General features: G+C 37.2%; 1 pseudogene; it reads left to right on the forward strand.

Moving 5' to 3' along the window:
- The first annotated feature begins 10701 nt into the window (after positions 1 to 10701).
- On the forward strand, positions 10702 to 13320 carry LOC140006551 (serine carboxypeptidase 1-like; annotated as a pseudogene).
- The last annotated feature ends 5302 nt before the right edge of the window (positions 13321 to 18622 follow it).

Consider the following 18622-nt stretch of genomic DNA (forward strand, 5'->3'; position numbering starts at 1 on the left):
GTCACAGTGGAGTTTGAAGGGCCTAAGTTTACTTGGACGAATGGGACTGTGTGGCAGTATCTGGATCGGGTGTTGGTTAATCGTGAATGGGCTGAGATGTATGCTGTTTCAAGGGTGCTGCACCTTGCACGGGGGCGATCAGATCATGCGTCCCTTTTGATCAAGTGTGGCGCGGGGAGACAAGGGACCGCCTCATTTAAATACCTTAACGTTTGGCCCCGTCATGCCTCATTCCTTGGAGTTGTTCAAGGGGCATGGGGAGGGAGCAGTCCAGCACGTACGATGTCGGAGTTCTACCGAAAAATGTTATGCGTGCGAGCCAAGCTGAGAACATGGAACAAGGAGGTCTTTGGGCATATTGGCAACAGGGTGGCAGAACTTAAGCAGGTTATGCGCGCTAAGGGTTACAGTATGACATGGAGGGGACTATGACGGCCAAAATTGCTTACCATGAGGCCAGGTCGGCATACATGCACCAACTGGCAATTGATTGTGAATTTTTGCTCTAGAAATCGAGAATACGATGGATTAAGGCGGGGGATGCAAACATTGCTTTTTTCCATGCTGTGGTTTGGCAACGGAGGGCCTCTAATTTTATATCTAGCATACGCAGCTCGATGGGGCAGTGGCTGACAACGGTTGAGGACATTAAGTACTCAGCCGCAACGTTCTTTAAGACACTGTTCAGTTCGAATAGGGGTATCGATCGGCGTCCAGTGCTACCTTTCACTCTTCCACAACTGTCTCTGGTGGATAATGAGAGGCTGATGTCCATGCCTACAACGGATGAGGTTCGCGAGGTCGTTTTCTCAATCAGTCCAGATAGTGCCCCTAGCCCGAATGGATTTGGGTTTGGTTTCTACCAGGCGTGTTGGGACATTATCAAGGAGGATTTGGTGGTAGTGGTCCAAAACTATTTTAAGGGAGGGTGGTTGCCAAAAGGGGTCACCAGCACCCTAATTATGTTAGGGCTGAAAATAGAAGGGGCATCTCATTGGCAGGACTTCCAGGCAATTAGTTTGTGTAACGTTAGCTCCAAGATTATATCAAAACTTGTGGCCAATAGGTTGAACAAGCTTCTACCCCAGCTGGCTTCACCTTGGTAGTCCGACTTTGTCCCGGGGCGACAAATAATTGATAATATCCTACTGGCGCAGGAGCATGCACAGGAACTCGACCGACACTTGGAGGCTCCAAACCTCATGTTGAAACTGGATATGGAAAAGGCGTATGATAGAGTGGAGTGGTCTTTTCTTATTTTCATGCTTCGTGCTTTTGGTTTCCAAGAAAATGCAGTCAATTTTGATCTTCCACCTGGTTGCAAATAACTGGTTTTCGGTGCTAGTAAATGGGGAGCTGGCGGGGTTTTTCAAGTCGACGCGAGGAGTCAGACAAGGGGATCCGATCTCGCCAGGTCTTTTCGTGTAAGTCTCTGAATTCTTTGGAAGATGGTTGGCTGCCTTATTCCACCAGGGTAGACATAGGTTTTTCCAAGCTGGAGGAGGCAGAGTTCCATATTTGGCATTCACCGATGATGTCATTATTTTCACGAGACTATCGCGGGAGACCTTAGAAGCAGTGGGAGGCTTTTTTAGGCAATATCAATAGTATTCAGGATAGAGGATAAATGCAGCAAAAAGCTGCTTTGTGTGCCCGTCTGGGGCAACTAAGGCGCAGGTGAAACTTGTATCTTCCATTCTAGGGTTTCAAGGGCAGGTTTTTCCCCTGGTCTATCTTGATGTTCCTATTTCGCGAGGTCGGTGCTGGTCAATTGCCTTTGATGGGATTATTGCGAAAGGTCAGGGCACGGGATTTCCACTGGGGTACGATGCTGCTGTCCATGGGGGTAAATTAATTCACTTAAAGCACGTTTTGAACTCGATGTCGATTTATCTTTTGCAGGTTCTTATACCCCCTAAAGTGGTATTGGTTGCCTTGGGATGAATATTCAACTCTTTTTTATGGGATACAACTCTGGACACTAAATGAATTCATTAGGCGTCTTGGGAGAAGCTGTGCTTCCCGGCAAAGGTAGGGGGATTGGGAGTTCGCTCGTTGGATGACATGGTCAATGCCTTCTCCTATAAGTTATGGTGGCGGCTTCGTCAACGGGGATCCATATGGTTGGATTTTATGTTCTCTAAGTATATCGGTGACCAATACCTGCTCCAGGCAGTGGTAGCAAGACCGAAGGGTACATGGAAGCGACTCTTTGGTATATTAGAGTTTGCTGAATCTCATATTACATGGAGCCTGGGACCGGGCATGGTGGATTTCTGGCTTGACACTTGGTGTGAGTTTGGTCCCTTAGGCACTTTGGTTCCATCGGATATGGACAGACCTCATTTTTTGGTGGCGGAACTCTTTGGTCGAGAAGGGTGGAATGGGGACAGACTAAAGCAGTGGCTTCCTTACCATCTGGTGGATTTGATCTTGGAGACTCCTTTCAATGTTGATAGGCAGGATCAGATCATATGGGCGGGGTCGGCGACGAAATGCTTTTCATTGAGTTCCGCATGGGAGCTGTGTCGACAAAGTAGAGGTGGCTTCTTGATGCATGGTCTGGTTTGGAATAGGGATGTCCCGCTCCCGCTGAAAATATCTATCTTTGATTGGAGACTACTGAACAACTTTGTGCCCTTGGATTCGGTGCTGCGTCGAAGAGGTCTGCCCTTGGTATCCAGATGCTCTTGCTGTCTCGTGGAGGAGGAATCGGTGCTTCACCTTTTTGTCCGTGGACCGGTGGCGAGGGAGGTCTGGGGGCATTTTGCTACTATGTTTGGAATGCTTCACCTCCCGTTTGATGATCTTCAGCTGTTATGGAGGAAGTGGGCTACATCACTGCCTCGCATCCCTGCACATCATATAAGATGTGTCATCTCGCTATTGGTGGTATGGTTCATCTGGCAGGGACGAAATAAGGCAAGATTTGAAGGTCAAGTTTTTTCTGCTTGGAGGGTCACACATGAGGTCGTTGCTTTCTTATATGACGTGGGAAGAGCAAACAAACTTGAAAAGGCTCAGTTCTATGGGGATCTGGATTGTGAATGGGCAAGACTAACATCTGGGGTGGCTCGTAACCGACGGGCAATGGTGGTTACATGGACAAAACCTCCAGCCTTGCGGTACAAACTAAACACAGATGCTAGTGTGGCCAATGGGAGAGCTAGTAGGGGAGGGGTGCTGCGCGATTCCAATGGTAGACTTGTGTTTGCTTTCTACAAAGAGTTTGGGGAGAAGGGGGTACTGTAGGCTGAGGCACTTGCAGTACGGGAAGGGCTGCTAGTGTGTGAGGCAAAGGGGATACGGGGTATATTGGTGGAGGTGGACTCTGCAGTCCTTGTGTCGCTAGTCAAATCGTCGGCTCTGGGAGGTTGGTCGTATTGCAGTTTGCTGAGAAGGATTCGTAAGCTTCTGGATTAGGTATCGATTTCGCTTATACATGTCTTCCAGGAGGCAAATCTGGTTGTAGATCAGTTAGCGGCTTTACAGGGATACCCCAGTATGGTCTTTGATTCTCTTCAGCAATTACCAGGGGAGATCCGCCGTTGTCTGGCTATGGATGCTACAAAATTCCCATCTCTTAGGCTAGTGCCTAATTAGGTGCTAGGACTCAGGATTTTTATTCTCTATAACTTGTATAACGGTCTCTTTTTAGTTTTGAAATAAATAAATAAATTGTTCTTGTAAAAAAAAAGTCAATAAATCTTAGAGACTACACAAGTTAGAGGGATCAAACAATTACAGATTTGATTTCTAACTTAGTAGTAGATTATAACGAATAATAAACTAGTAGACATCCTAGTGATTAAATGAAACAATCATAAAGATATCTACAAAAGAACATTCGATACTCAAAATATAGGTTGAACAATGAAAACAAATTTGATCTCACAATTAATTTTATTAAACCAAAATCTTGATTATCCTTCAACTAGACAAGAAAAGCCTAGCCGCCCTCCCTAAGGAAAAATGCAGTCAAAGTAGAAAATAGACATCGAGAAAAGAGAGAGAAAAGTGAGCCAGAGAGAGATCAATTATTCCTGTTGATCTTCCTACTCTGCCCGAATGATAAGATACTAAAGGAAAAAAGATAAGAGATATATTAGAGAGAAAATCTCTCAAATCCTGCCAAACTTCTTCCCAAAAGTTGGGTTGCAACTGGCCTCTCTTTTGATTGGCCAATGTTTAACCATTTGATAAGATTTTCCAAATTCAACCATATTTCCCTGATAATTGCTTGAAAGATATCTCAAAATATATCTCTAATAACTTCCAGCACAATATTCTTGATTTTCCTCCACATTTTTTCAATTCAAACCTCCAACTAATTTTCCTGAAAACCATAGAAAATACACTCATAATTTGGTGAATCCATAATAAAAGTTAAGAAAATCATAACATAAATATATGCAAATAATGGAGTTATCAATAATCATAACTTTATAGTAATTATTTTTTATCTTTAGATAATTTTGACATTTACAAATGCTCTTTTGAATTATTTTTAGTCTCAGTAGCAATCTTATTTTGTATATTTTATCAAATAGGTCTTATCACTTTAATTATAAATCAGGAACGCTTTGGTTAAGAGGTTAAGGTTGAGGAATGAAAATTCAAAAATTAAAGATCTTAGGTTCAAATTTGCCTACCCTCTCCCCAACTATTAAATCCTACCCATAACAAGTTAAAATAAATAAAAAATAATTTAGTTATAAACAATAATTTTGATTTTAAGTTTAAAAATATCATAAGATACATTTTTATAGGTATTCAATCAATATATATGTATCAATTCCAAACCCGCTAAGCCTATTGAGTCTCAATTCTTGAGTTCCGTCGTGTCATTGACTAATCTAAGTTTCAAAACACTGATTATTAGTAATTCATTGCCCAAGATATTATCTATTAATCAATATTTGCATGCTTTTCAATTATGAGAAAGGGAGCTTTAAAACAAGAAGGAAAGCGTGTAATTCGGAAGAGAACAAAATATTGAAAAAAAAAATGTAGAAACAAACAATATTCCCTGAACAATGGTATTTAGTATTGATTGCAAAATACTTCTTAAAACTTTTTTGGGGTTGGCAAAATGCCCTTGATTTATCAATTTCAGCACTATACGCCATAGATTCTACTATTAGCGTTGAAAAACTAATAATTTTTCATGATGTATGTGTGAACTCACTAATAGGGGATTTTGATACCCTTGATGGAGTGTGTACGAGAAAAAAGAAAAAAAAATCCTCAATATGTATACACATATCAATTGAAAAGAAGGGCTTGTTTGGCAAGCAAGTTTTTTGCCAAAATTTTCTTCTACAAAATTTTTAACAACTTTAACTATAGTAAGATGAAAAATTTTCTCAAAATTTTTTAAAATACACACCTTAAAATACCCAAAAACACACAAAAAATTTTCCTTCATTTTTCTTTTTCTTCCTCACCCCACCACAATATAGCACCTCCATCGCCGGCAAGTGCTGGTCAACGAGTCATTTTTTCTTTTTTTCTCTCTCCTCCGTCTCCTCCCTCTCTCTCCTCTCTCCCTTCACCTCCTCCCTCTCTCCCTCTCCTCTTCCCTTCTCCTCCTACTCTCCCCCCTCCCTTCCCCTTCCCCTTCTCCCCTCGCGACTAGATGTGTGACCAGATTAGGGGAGAGGAAAGGTGAGGGGGAGAAGGAGGAGGGGAGAGAGAAGAGGGAGAGAGGGAGGAGGGGAAGGGAGAGAGAGAGAGGTGAGGATTAACTCAAGTATAAACATTCCATCTAAATTGGCAGAATCAATAACTTTATTATTTTTCAAAAGATTCATGGTTGAAAGATGAGAATTGAAATCATATCCAATAATAAATAATCTAGAAAAGAAATAAAATTTCTAGAAAAGTATGGAATATAGAAGGTATTTTCAATATCTAATTGAAAATCAATTTTTAAAATAAGTCTATAGATCCCCACGCCTTCAACAGTTGAGCACATCCAGTTTTCAGAATAGATGCTTTGTTCACTTTCTAACAACTTCCTTAGGTTCAGAAAGCCCTGCTTGGTATTGAACATGTGAATTTTGGCAATCAATCCACCAAGTATTATAAAAAATTTAGCGAAATTAGATTCATAACACACAAAGGTGAGATTAGCTTTATTTTCAAGTCACTTCTTGTATTTGAGGCAATTTTTCTTCCAGTGCCCTTTCTTCTTGCAAAAATAGCATTTGTCTTTATTGCCATCTCATTTTATAGGAACACTCTTCCTTTCTTTGCTTTTCCTTTACCGTGAGTCACAAGATGAACACTTGTCTCATGTTTCAATCTCTCCTCCATGTGAACACACATGGTCAAGAATTCATTAATTGACTGTTTTTCTTTATGTTGTGTTATAAGAGATCTTAAACAGAGCATATTCCAATGGGAAAGAGTTGAGAATGAAATGCACAAGGAATAACTCAAAAATCTCAACTTTAAGGGACTTCAGTTTAGCAACAATGTCTCGCATTTCCATAATGTGCTTGCAAACACTCTTGCTTTTATCAAGTGTCATGGTTGCAAATTTCTTTATAAGGGTGCTAGCCAAAACCTTGTCAAAACTTACAAATTGTTCATCAATTGCCTTCATATAAGTTTTGACTCGACCACAATCAGTGATTGAACCCTTAATGCTTTGACTGATATGCTTTGGCTCTCACCGCTCATAAGTAACTTTTTCATTTGACGAACTAGGATTCATGGGAATGGGTGGTTCATTCTCATGAAACGCCAAATCAAGATCTATGCACCCCAAAGTTAGAAGAATCTTGTCCTTCCATTCGGTGTAGTTTTTATCGAATAGCATTGGAATATGAGATGAATCATTAAAAACAGTAGTAGTAAAAAAATTGCAATATCCAAGAATAAACATATATTGTTGCTATGAATTTAAGACATAAAGGTTGAATTAACCAATGTTAACTCAAATAATAAATTCAAATCTTCGCGTGGTAGAGGCTACCAGACATGTATTGAATTTACTTTCTTTATAATAAAACTAGTAAATTAAAACTATAAAAATAAAAGGCTCCGTTTGGATTAGCTGTTTTTGGGTTTGTTTTTCAAAAACACCACTGTAGCATTTTGAATCTGAAAAACAAGTTCGTTTGGATTAGTTGTTTTTTGGGTTGTTTTTCAAAAACTATATGAAAAACTTTTACTGTAGATTTTTTTGGATTATTTTTAGAGGTATTTTTGAAACATATTTTTGAGTATTTTTAGAATATTATAATTTTTATATTTTTATATAAATATACATTTATGCATTTATAATACATTTATAGACATTTATAAATAAATATATTTATATATTCGTATAAAAATATATAAATGTATTATATTATATATAATACATAATATAAATATATTTATAAATGTATAAGTGTATATTATTATAAATGTATAAATTATAAATGAATATTATAAATATATTATAAACTATAAGTGTATATTATTATAAATGTATAAATTAATATATTATAAATATATATAAATATTATGTAGAAATGTATTTATATAATTAATATAAATGTATATATGTATTGATATTATGTATAAATGTAAAATTAATATTATGTATATTAATATAAATATATAAATGTATTATATTATATATTATACATAATATAAATGTATATTATAAATATACATAAATATTTATATATTATGTATAAATGTACATTTATATAAATGTATAATATAATATATATTATATTATATATAATTTATATAACATATAATATTTATGTAAATATATTATAAATATATAAAAATATATTATAAATAAAATAAAATATTTATAATATGTATGTATAAATATATAATATTAGAAATGTATAATATATATAATATACATTATTATTAATATAATTTATGTATAATATACATAATTGAAATATACATATTAATGTATATTAATATATATTATAAAACAAAATTGAATAAATATATTTATAAATTTATATATAAATAAATGTATTTATATAAATATATAATATTTATTTCAATTGATATAATATATATAATATTATACATAATTGAAATAAATATATTTATATTAATATAATATATATATATAATATACATAATTGAAATATACATATTAAAATACATAATTGAAATATACATATTGAAATATACATATTGAAATACATAATTAAAATATACAAATTGAAATATACTTATTAAAATATACAAATTAAATATACATAATTGAAATATATTTGGAGTTGTTTTTGATATATTGTTTGGATATGGTGTTTTTGAAATACACATTACTGTAGCATTTGGAATGTGAAAAACAGTTTTTCAAAAACAGGTGCAAAAACACTCAATCCAAACGCAGAAATTTTTCATACCCGTGAGTCCAGGAAAATATCTTAACAAAATGTTAAATTTACCATCTTATTTCAATTAATCTTTCTTATTAAAACTACCACTTTCTTGTGGGCTAAGTGATAAATTTTAACAAATTAATTATTTACTTAATTAGATGTTATTCATTTAATCGCTTAACATTTATGTGATTAAAATTCTAAATATCAAGTATGTAAGATGTTGTCGCCACTTTTAAGTACAAGATGCAAAGATCTTTGTGATAATATCTAAATAATTTATAATTGACAAAAATTAAAAGTTGAAAGATGTTGTAATTTATATTTTTAAATAATTAGACAAAAGTGCAGCAAATAAATAAACTACTGATGACAATTATTAATCACAATTTCAAGAGGCATGGAGTTGCTTAAATAGAACTCATATAAACATAAAGTGCCCCAAAAGCAAAGTTCAACCTTTATGATATTTTAGTATATATGATGCAAAGTCAAAAGGCATAAGTATATTAATCATAATTCATACAAGACATAAATAGTTATGTTGTCATATACAAGTATGAGCATGCGAATGTTACATAATGATTTTGTTGATCAAATGTCATACTAACTATACATGTATGCACTCAATCATATAAATTAATCATACCAAGTTGTCTTGAAGAATACTCATTTCAACCAAAAAGTGAGATGTAAATAACTACATATTGGATGGCCAAAGTCCAATTATATGTTTCTGAGAATGTTAAAGTACGTTGATAACAATAATCATGATGTGTATCGATACATATAACATCCACAACTAAGAATATGTGAGTCCAAGAAATATTCAAATCATTAGCAAGTCATACTGGATTAAACAAACCCGAATAAATTGCATGTCCAAATAAATCATCACAAGAATGATACATATACATGGGATTAGTCATTAATTCTCAATCATTGAAATAATAGAAACATAGATCTCATGCCAAATTAGATTTGATTTATCTAATATTCTATGAATCTATGCAACTTTTATCAGATTGTCAATAAACCATAAAATTATATGTTAAACAACATATAGCTGGAGGGTGACCCTGATACCACATCCACATGTTAAACAAATAAGTACGAACAACTTGTACTAAATAGTGAAAATTTAAATAATTTATCTCCAGCCATTGTTGTTAGGTAGAACTTAAATCCATATCGCTCCTGAACTTCTTACTTTCTTCTTCTCTATACTAACAAAGAAAATTTGTAGAAGAAGAGATAAACAAAAGAGAAATTTAGAATAAGAATCTTCTAATCTATGCCTAACCAGAGAGTGTAGTGCTAATTAATAGAGTACCAAAGATTATTTATAGGCTAAACTAAGGACCCTTACTACCAAAATCTCTATGGTTTCCTTCCGTCGAGAAAATCTTGTCATAATTCATAACTCAAAATAATAGTTTCTAACTAATTAATTGATTTGATTGCTTAAATGATTGAATAAGATATCAATTAGTAGAAAATATCAATCAATCATTATTAAATAGGAGATACTAATTTATTATTGACACAATGTTAATTAATTAATCAGAATATCAACCACTTTAAAATCAATCATGTGGATCATAATTACTTCTACAAGAGGCTAATCTTACAAAAAGAATTTCTTTTTTTACTTAAACAAAAGTTATGCTAGCGACTAATGAGAAGCCAAGTTTTGTATTTAACTTATTTTTTTTAAAAAAAATTCTTCTATTTTCAAGCAGAGAAAATAGCAAAAATAGTCACAACACTGTTTGAAATTTTCTGTTTTGGTTATTAAATATTTTTATATGGCCAGAGTGATCATTTTAGTAGTAAATCAATGTGTTTTTTTTGGCCAAATAAAAAGTTTAGGGACTGAAATAGAGAATAAATAGTTATTAACAATTTCTGGTGTTCAATAAATGAAAAACCATCTTTTGTTCTACTATTCGAAAAAATTAAAAAAAAAAATAATAAAGCCAAAATTTGTCTGGCTTCAAATTCGTTTGGGATTTATTGTGCTCCAAATTCGTGTGGGATAGATCGATTCATCGTAATTGTCTGCCTATTTGACACCTCCAATGTCATGATCTTCTTTTTTAGTAATCTCTTTTGTAGATGTCAATAACCTTTCTTGGGTCGACATATTTAAAATCAAATAAAGTTACACTAATGGAATGAGACAGTTTTCATACGATGAAAACAAACCAAGGAAATGCCATATGATTGTGAATGTGACGAGAACAACAAGAAAGAAGACGATAAATTCGACATTTCTTCTTCAGAGCTACCTATAAAACACAAACGTTAATTGCATTGGTGAAACAAAATCAGGATTCTAATTTTACGCCTAAAGGATGAAAGGTGCATTAGTGTTACCTCTTCTCATTCTTGTATGCTTAGTGGCATCTGTGCAATGTTATGCAGGAAAAAAGCATGACCCTCTTTTGAAGCACCTCAAGGCTCGAAGAAGCTCGAAAAGATCAGTGAATTATGTGACTGAGGAATTGGGAAATGAGTATTCGCCAGTTTATGTTGGCCCTCAAGAAGGGTTGAAGGAAGCTGACAGGATCACAACATTGCCAGGACAGCCAAATGCAGTAAATTTTGATCAGTATTCAGGGTATGTCACAGTTGATCCTAAAGCTGGTCGAGCTCTCTTTTACTATTTTGCCGAATCCCAAAACTCTTCGGCCAAGCCTCTGGTTTTGTGGCTACATGGAGGTGCGTATTTCTATTTGAAATTTTGTGATTAGCATTCTGTAGAGAGAGGCTATTGTTTGAAGAATAGTAGTTAAGGTGACAAACGTCTGTAACCTTTCAAAGTTGCACACGAATATAACACTCTCTTCAATGTTATATCATTTTGGATTTTAAATAATTGAGAAAGTATCTACAAATCTAGGATTAGAAATACCTAAAAGATAGGAATAAAGAGATAGGATAATGACAGAGATTTAAGAAAAAAAAATAGTGATTGAGAGTAGTCTGTCATCTTCGTGTTTTCCTTGTTTGAAAGAACGTTTTTATGCATGCTTGAACCGAAAACAGGACCTGGATGCTCCTCAATTGGAGCTGGAGCAATGACTGAATTGGGACCTTTCCGAGTTAATAAGGATGGGAGCACCCTCTGGCTTAATCCATATGCCTGGAACACTGGTAAAAATCTGATCAATTAATTGCAGAGTAATCGTCATCAAAATTTTGAGAAATTCACAATTAACTCCACCCGTTTTGTGTCCTTCAATGTAGTGGCAAACGTACTCTTCTTGGAATCTCCAGCTGGTGTTGGATTTTCTTACTCCAATACATCCTCAGATTACATTACCGGAGATACAAAAACTGCAGCAGATTCCTATACATTTCTAGTCAACTGGCTAGAAAGGTTCCCTGAGTACAAAACCAGAGACTTCTTGATAACCGGAGAAAGCTACGCTGGTCATTACGTGCCTCAGCTTGCTCAACTCATTCTCCATAACAATAAGATAACGAACCAAACTGTCATTAACTTGAAAGGAATTGCTGTAAGTTTTTTCTTTTTTGAACTTTCAACAGTTTGACGGGCTTCTTTTCACACCGAATGGTGGTTAAATATCGTCCATGATTTTCAGATTGGGAATCCATACGTTGATATTGAAACACAAGGCAGTGGGACTTATGATTATTACTGGACCCATGCTCGGATAGGGTATATTTTCCAATTGCAATTTTTCTTCAGGAAATACATCAGATGCTTGTCAGACATACGAGGACCAAGCAGATTCAGCTAAAGGCAATATTGATGATTACAATATCTATGCTCCCTTGTGCTCTTCTTCTTCAAATACTCCTGCTACGGTAAGATTTCGTTATCAATTGTAAAATCCACTGACTTGGTGTTCCATATCCCTGATGGACAAATCAACTCTGACATGGTTTTCTTACCCCTTTGATTAAGTAGATATCAGAGTTCGATCCTTGCTCGGATCATTATGTATACACTTATCTAAATACTCCTCAAGTGCAAAAGTCACTTCATGCTAACACCACTGTCATCCCAGGACCATGGGATTCCTGCAAGTAAGCATTGCATTATTCAAAATCTGATAGACGCATAATTTTTACATTACACTTCCTATGTGACTTAACTAATTGTCTTCTTGTAATCTGCATGTTCAAACAGTGACTACATACACCTTAATTGGGATGACGAACCGGATACAGTTTTAACTACCATCAAGGAATTGACTGAGAGTGGCATTAGCGTTTGGATCTATAGGTACTAATGTCACAAGTTTGAGCAAAAGCAAAATTATGAAGTGTATGAATTTTTTATGCATCTGCTTTGTGTTAGTGATTTGTGAATTGAGGCTTAGAACTTTTTGAATTGCAGTGGAGACACAGATAGTGTATGTTCTGTAACAACAACTAAGTATGCCTTAAACAAACTCGGATTTGTGGTGAAAAATCCTTGGTATGCTTGGTACACCCAAGGCGAGGTAAGAAAAAATCAAGATTTATGACCATACTTAAGATTTGTTTAATTAGATCAATTCCTGCTGAAAACCGGATTGCATTTAGATAATCATGAATGGTTTTAACTTCATTTCTGTCCTCTCAGGTTGGTGGTTATGCAGTGGAATATGAAAACCTGACCTTTGTGACAGTGAGGGGAGCTGGACATTTTGTTCCTAGCTATCAGCCTTCTCGTGCACTCACTTTATTCTCATCCTTCTTGGCCGGAAAGCTTCCACCTTCCAACTAGAACTATACCAGAATCCGGTTTATGAATTGGCAAAGCTTCTGCTTCCACCTCAAAATTTTCCATGTTACACTGATCAGTTGTGTCTTTTTTGTTCAATCCGGATTTGTTAATCCTCGATTATCATTTCCATCTGTAACTGTTGAAGTCAATAATCATTATGATGGAAAAGTTTGCTTCTTGACCTAATAAGCATGTTGAGAAAGGTTTTATGCTATGTTTTAACCATGGAATCTTTGTTTGATACAATTTTTTTTTTTTTTTTACATTTCTTCTGCAATTATTGAAGCTAATGATCAATGTCACAAAGAAAGTTTCTTTCAAATTTTATTCTCACCCTACATGACTATGTTAAGAAAAGTTGTTTGATGAATCTAATTGCCTTTTGGTATTTACTTCAAGTGGTATGTTCATCCACAAAGGCATACTATTTCTGTAAACAACGTAAGTTAACTACTTCCAAAGAAAAACTCAAGAAATTACTCGTAATTCCTAAAAAGCAAACAAGTTTATCGATTTTTACTCAAAATTAGGAATCAAAGAAACAAGGGAAATCATCAACCTATCGCGCTTTCCACAGTTAAGCTCAGCAATGAGAATGCCAAGAGAAAAGATTAGTGCCTCAAAGATGCAAGGTTCTTCATTAACATATTCTCCACTAGCTGCATATATCTGGAGTTTCATGCACTCTAACAACATCAAGTTTCCAAGTTTTTCAAAGAACTGCATTTCAAATTAAGCCAAGCTCTATTAAGTTGTCTTGTGGCTGTTAATTGGTTAAGGCATCGCCCTTTTTCTCTTGGCGATAGAACGGATGAAAACAGACACAAGATCCAAAACACAGTTAACTGCTTAGTACATTTTCTAAACTAATGAATTGGTGGAACTTGGAAACCAAAATTCATCCAAAACGGGCAACTAATTGGATTTCTGCAAGAACTATTGATGAATATGCTTATGGTGTTAATTATTGGACTCCAATGGAATACAAGGTGTGACAGCAACATGGAATTTAAAGCATTTAACTCGTAATTATTATATTCATAGAGATACAACAAATTTAACAAATAATATTTAGGGTTAAATGCGATATACCCCTAAAGCTTCTTTTGGTTAAAATGCTTGGCTTATGCAGTGTGTAGGAGTATAGAGGACTTTCTAATCATCAATTGTTTAAGGTTATCCATCAAACATGAGGATGAATATGGGCAATGCAACCAAGAAGACAACATATATTCGAGAAAATAATATGACATCTTTTATGTAATATCAATAATTACAATTAGACATTTTTTATTTGTTCATTGCACAGGAACTCGACCGTTGTTTGGAGGCTTCAAACCTCATGTTAAAACTGGATATGGAAAAGGTGTATGATAGAGTGGAGTGGTTTTTTCTTATTTTCATGCTTCGTGCTTTTGGTTTCCAAGAAAATGCAGTCGATTTGATCTTCCACCTGGTTGCAAATAATTGGTTTTTGGTGCTAGTAAATGGGGAGCCGGCGGGGTTTTTCAAGTCGACGCGAGGAGTCAGACAAGGGGATCCGATCTCGCCAGGTCTTTTTGTGCTAGTCTCTGAATTCTTTGGAAGAGGGTTGGCTGCCTTATTCCGCCAAAGCAGACATAGGTTTTTCCAAGCTGGAGGAGGCAGAGTTCCATATTTGGCATTCGCCGATGATGTCACTATTTTCACGAGACTATCGCGGGAGACCTTAGAAGCAGTGGGAGGCTTTTTTAGGCAATATCAGCAGTATTTAGGACAGAGGATAAATGCAGCAAAAAGCTGCTTTGTGTGCCCGTCTGGGGCGACTGAGGCGCATGTGAAAATTGTATCTTCCATTCTAGGGTTTCAACGGCAGTTTTTTCCCCTGGTCTATCTTGATATTCCCATTTCGTGAGGTTGGTGCTCGTCAATTGCCTTTGATAGGATTATTGCGAGGTCAGGGCATTGGTTTTCCACTGGAGTACGAAGCTGCTGTCTATGGGGGTAAATTAATTCACTTAAAGCACGTTTTGAACTCGATGCCGCTGTATCTTTTGCAGGTTCTTAAACTCTCTAAGGCGGTCTTGGTTGCCTTGGGACGAATATTCAACTCTTTTTTATGGGATAAAGCTCTGGACACTAAACGAATTCATTGGGCGTCTTGGGAGAAGCTGTGCTTCCCCGCAAAGGTGGGGGGATTGGGAGTTCGCTCGTTGGATGACATGGCCAAAGCCTTCTCCTGTAAGTTATGGTGGCGGCTTCGTCAACGGGGATCCATATGGTTGGATTTTATGTTCTCTAAGTATATCGGTGACCAACACCCGCTCCAGGCGATGGTAGCAAGACCGAAGGGTACATGGAAGCGGCTCCTTGGTATACTGGAGTTGGCTGAATCTCAGATTACATGGAGCCTGGGACCGGGCATGGTGGATTTCTAGCTTGACACTTGGTGTGAGCTTGGTCCCTTAGGCACTTTGGTTCCAACGGATATGATCAGACCTCATTTTTTCGTGGCAGAATTCTTTAGTCGAGATGGGTGGAATGGGGACTGACTAAAGCAGTGGCTTCCTTGCCATCTGGTGGATTTGATATTGGAGACTCCTTTCGACCTTGATGGGCAGGATCAGATCATATGGGCGGGGTCAACGACGAAATGCTTTTCATTGAGTTCAGTATGGGAGCTATGTCGACAAAGTAGAGGTGGCTTCCCGATGCATGGTCTGGTTTGGAATAGGGGTGTTCCGCTGAAAATATCTATCTTTGCTTGGAGACTGTTGAACAACTTTGTGCCCTTGGATTCGGTGCTGCGTCGAAGAGGTCTGCCCTTGATATCCAGATGCTCCTGCTGTCTCGCAGAGGAGGAATCGGTGCTTCACTTTTTTGTCCGTGGACCGGTGGCGAGGGAGGTCTGGGGGCATTTTGCTACTATGTTTGGAATGCTTCACCTCCCGTTTGATGATCTTCAGCTGTTATGGAGGAAGTGGGCCACATTGCTGCCTCGCATCCCTGCACATCATATAAGATGTGTCCTCCTGCTATTGGTGGCATGGTTCATCTGGCAGGGACGAAATAAGGCAAGATTTGAAGATCAGGTTTTTTCTACTTGGACGGTCACACGTGAGGTCATTACTTTCTTATATGACGTGGGAAGAGCAAACAAACTTGAAAAGGCTCAGTTCTATGGGGATCTGGATTGTGAATGGGCAAGACTAACATCTAGGGTGGCCCATAATCGGTGGGCAGTGATGGTTACATGGACAAAACCTCCAGCCTTGTGGTACAAACTAAACACAGATGCTAGTGTGGCCAATGGGAGAGCTAGTAGGGGAGGGGTGCTACGCGATTCCAATGGTAGACTTGTGTTTGCTTTCTACAAAGAGTTTGGGGAGAAGGGGGTACTGCAGGTTGAGGCACTTGCAGTGCGGGAAGGGCTGCTAGTGTGTGAGGCAAAGGGGATACAGGGTATATTGGTGGAGGCGGACTCTGCGGTCCTTGTGTCGCTAGTCAAATCGTCGGCTCTAGGGGGTTGGTCGTATTGCAGTTTGCTGAGAAGGATTCGTCAGCTTCTAGATTAGGTATCGATTTCATTTATACATGTCTTCCAGGAGGCAAATCTGGTTGCAGATCGGTTAGCGGCTTTACAGGGATACCCCAGTATGGTCTTTGACTCTCTTCAGCAATTACTAGGGGAGATCCGCCGCTGTCTGGCTATGGATGCTACAGAATTCCCATCTCTTAGGCTAGTGCCTAATTAGGTGCTAGGACTCAGGATTTTTATTCTCTATAACTTGTATAACGGTCTCTTTTTAGTTTTGAAATAAATAAATAAATTGTTCTTGTAAAAAAAAGTTAATAAATCTTAGAGACTACACAAGTTAGAGGGATCAAACAATTACAGATTTGATTTCTAACTTAATAGTAGATTATAATGAATAATAAACTAGTAGACCTCCAAGTGATTAAACGAAACAATCATAAAGATATCTTGGATGACCAGATGACTCTCTTTTGTGCTGCAAAGCAACTAAACAGGAGGCAGGAACTGTAAAAGAAATCCTTAAAAAATATGAGAAAGCTTCAGGGCAAATGGTGAACTACGAAAAGTCAGCAATGATTTTCAGCAGGAACACACTCAACCAAGATCGAAAGGAGATTGGTGATGAGCTTGGCAACATGACAGAGGCCATAAGTGGAAAATATCTTGGATTACCAATGGCAATTGGTAAATCTAAGAGGCAAGTTTTTGAGTATGTAAAGAGGAAAATCAGTGATAAGATGCAAGGATGGAAACAGAAGCTGCTCAGTCCGGGAGGTAAGGAGGTGCTGATCAAAGCTGTTGTCATGGCTATTCCAAACTATACAATGTCCTGCTTTAAACTCCCTAGGAGTCTGTGTAAGGATATTGGATCAAGAATAGCAAAGTTTTGGTGGGAGAATGGCGAGGGAGAGAATAGAATGCATTGGGCCAGTTGGAAGAAGCTGACAGAGGTGAAAGGGAAGGGAGGGATTGGTTTCAGAGATTTAGAAGCTTTCAATACAGCTCTGCTTGCAAAACAAATTTGGAGATTCATCACTGCTCCCAATTTGTTAGTAAGCAGAGTGATGAAAGCCAAGTACATGAAAGACCAGTGGCAGGAAAAGAAACCACCTAGCTCATCCTCTTGGGCATGGAAGAGCATCCATAGTGCCAGACACCTGCTACTCAATGGATTATGGAAGAGGATTGGAGATGGAAGCACTGTGGAGATTTGGAAAGATAAGTGGATAACAGGAAGTTCGAATGGCAAACCTGCATCAGCTAAACCAGCGAACTGTAAGATGCAGAAAGTAAGTGATCTGATTATGGAAGGAAAATGGGACAAACTGAAGCTACAACGGGTGTTTAACCAAGAAGAAGCAAAGCTGATAGCAAACATTCCCCTAAGCATATTTAGGAGGAAAGACAGAATGTTTTGGAAAGATTCCAAGTCAGGATCCTATACAGTAAAATCTGGTTATGCAAGGGCCAAGCAAGAGAGGCAAAGTGAGGGAAGGAGGGAGGAAGCAGGTGGGGAGACAAGCTGGGAAATAAGAAAGCATACAATTTGGAAGAACCTCTGGAAATTAAATGTAAAGGCAAAACTGAAACATTTCATGTGGAAAGTTTTGCAAAACTGCTTGCCAGTAAAAGAGGTTATTCACAAGAGAACGGGGAAAGGAGACCCCATATGTGAGGGCTGTGGGGAGGCAACTGAAACCGTAGAGCATCTGTTTTTCCACTGTCCAATAGCAGAAACGACTTGGAAGATGGCACCAGTAAAATGGGAAGGGGCTATGCTGCTAAGGGATAATATATGGAAGTGGTGGGAAACAGTTATTCAGGCCGAGGAGGAAAATCAGGGAAGAGATAGAGTTAACATCACAATCAACCTCCTGTGGCAGCTATGGAAGGCAAGAAACAAACGAATATTTGAACGCCGAGTGATAGACGAGAGAGATGTGGTTCAAGTAGCTCAACAGGAATGGCTGGAGTTCGAAATGGCTAATGAAGCTGAGGAGCGAATGG

Source organism: Coffea arabica, chromosome 1c (assembly GCF_036785885.1).
Source record: "Coffea arabica cultivar ET-39 chromosome 1c, Coffea Arabica ET-39 HiFi, whole genome shotgun sequence".
NCBI lineage: Eukaryota > Viridiplantae > Streptophyta > Magnoliopsida > Gentianales > Rubiaceae > Coffea > Coffea arabica.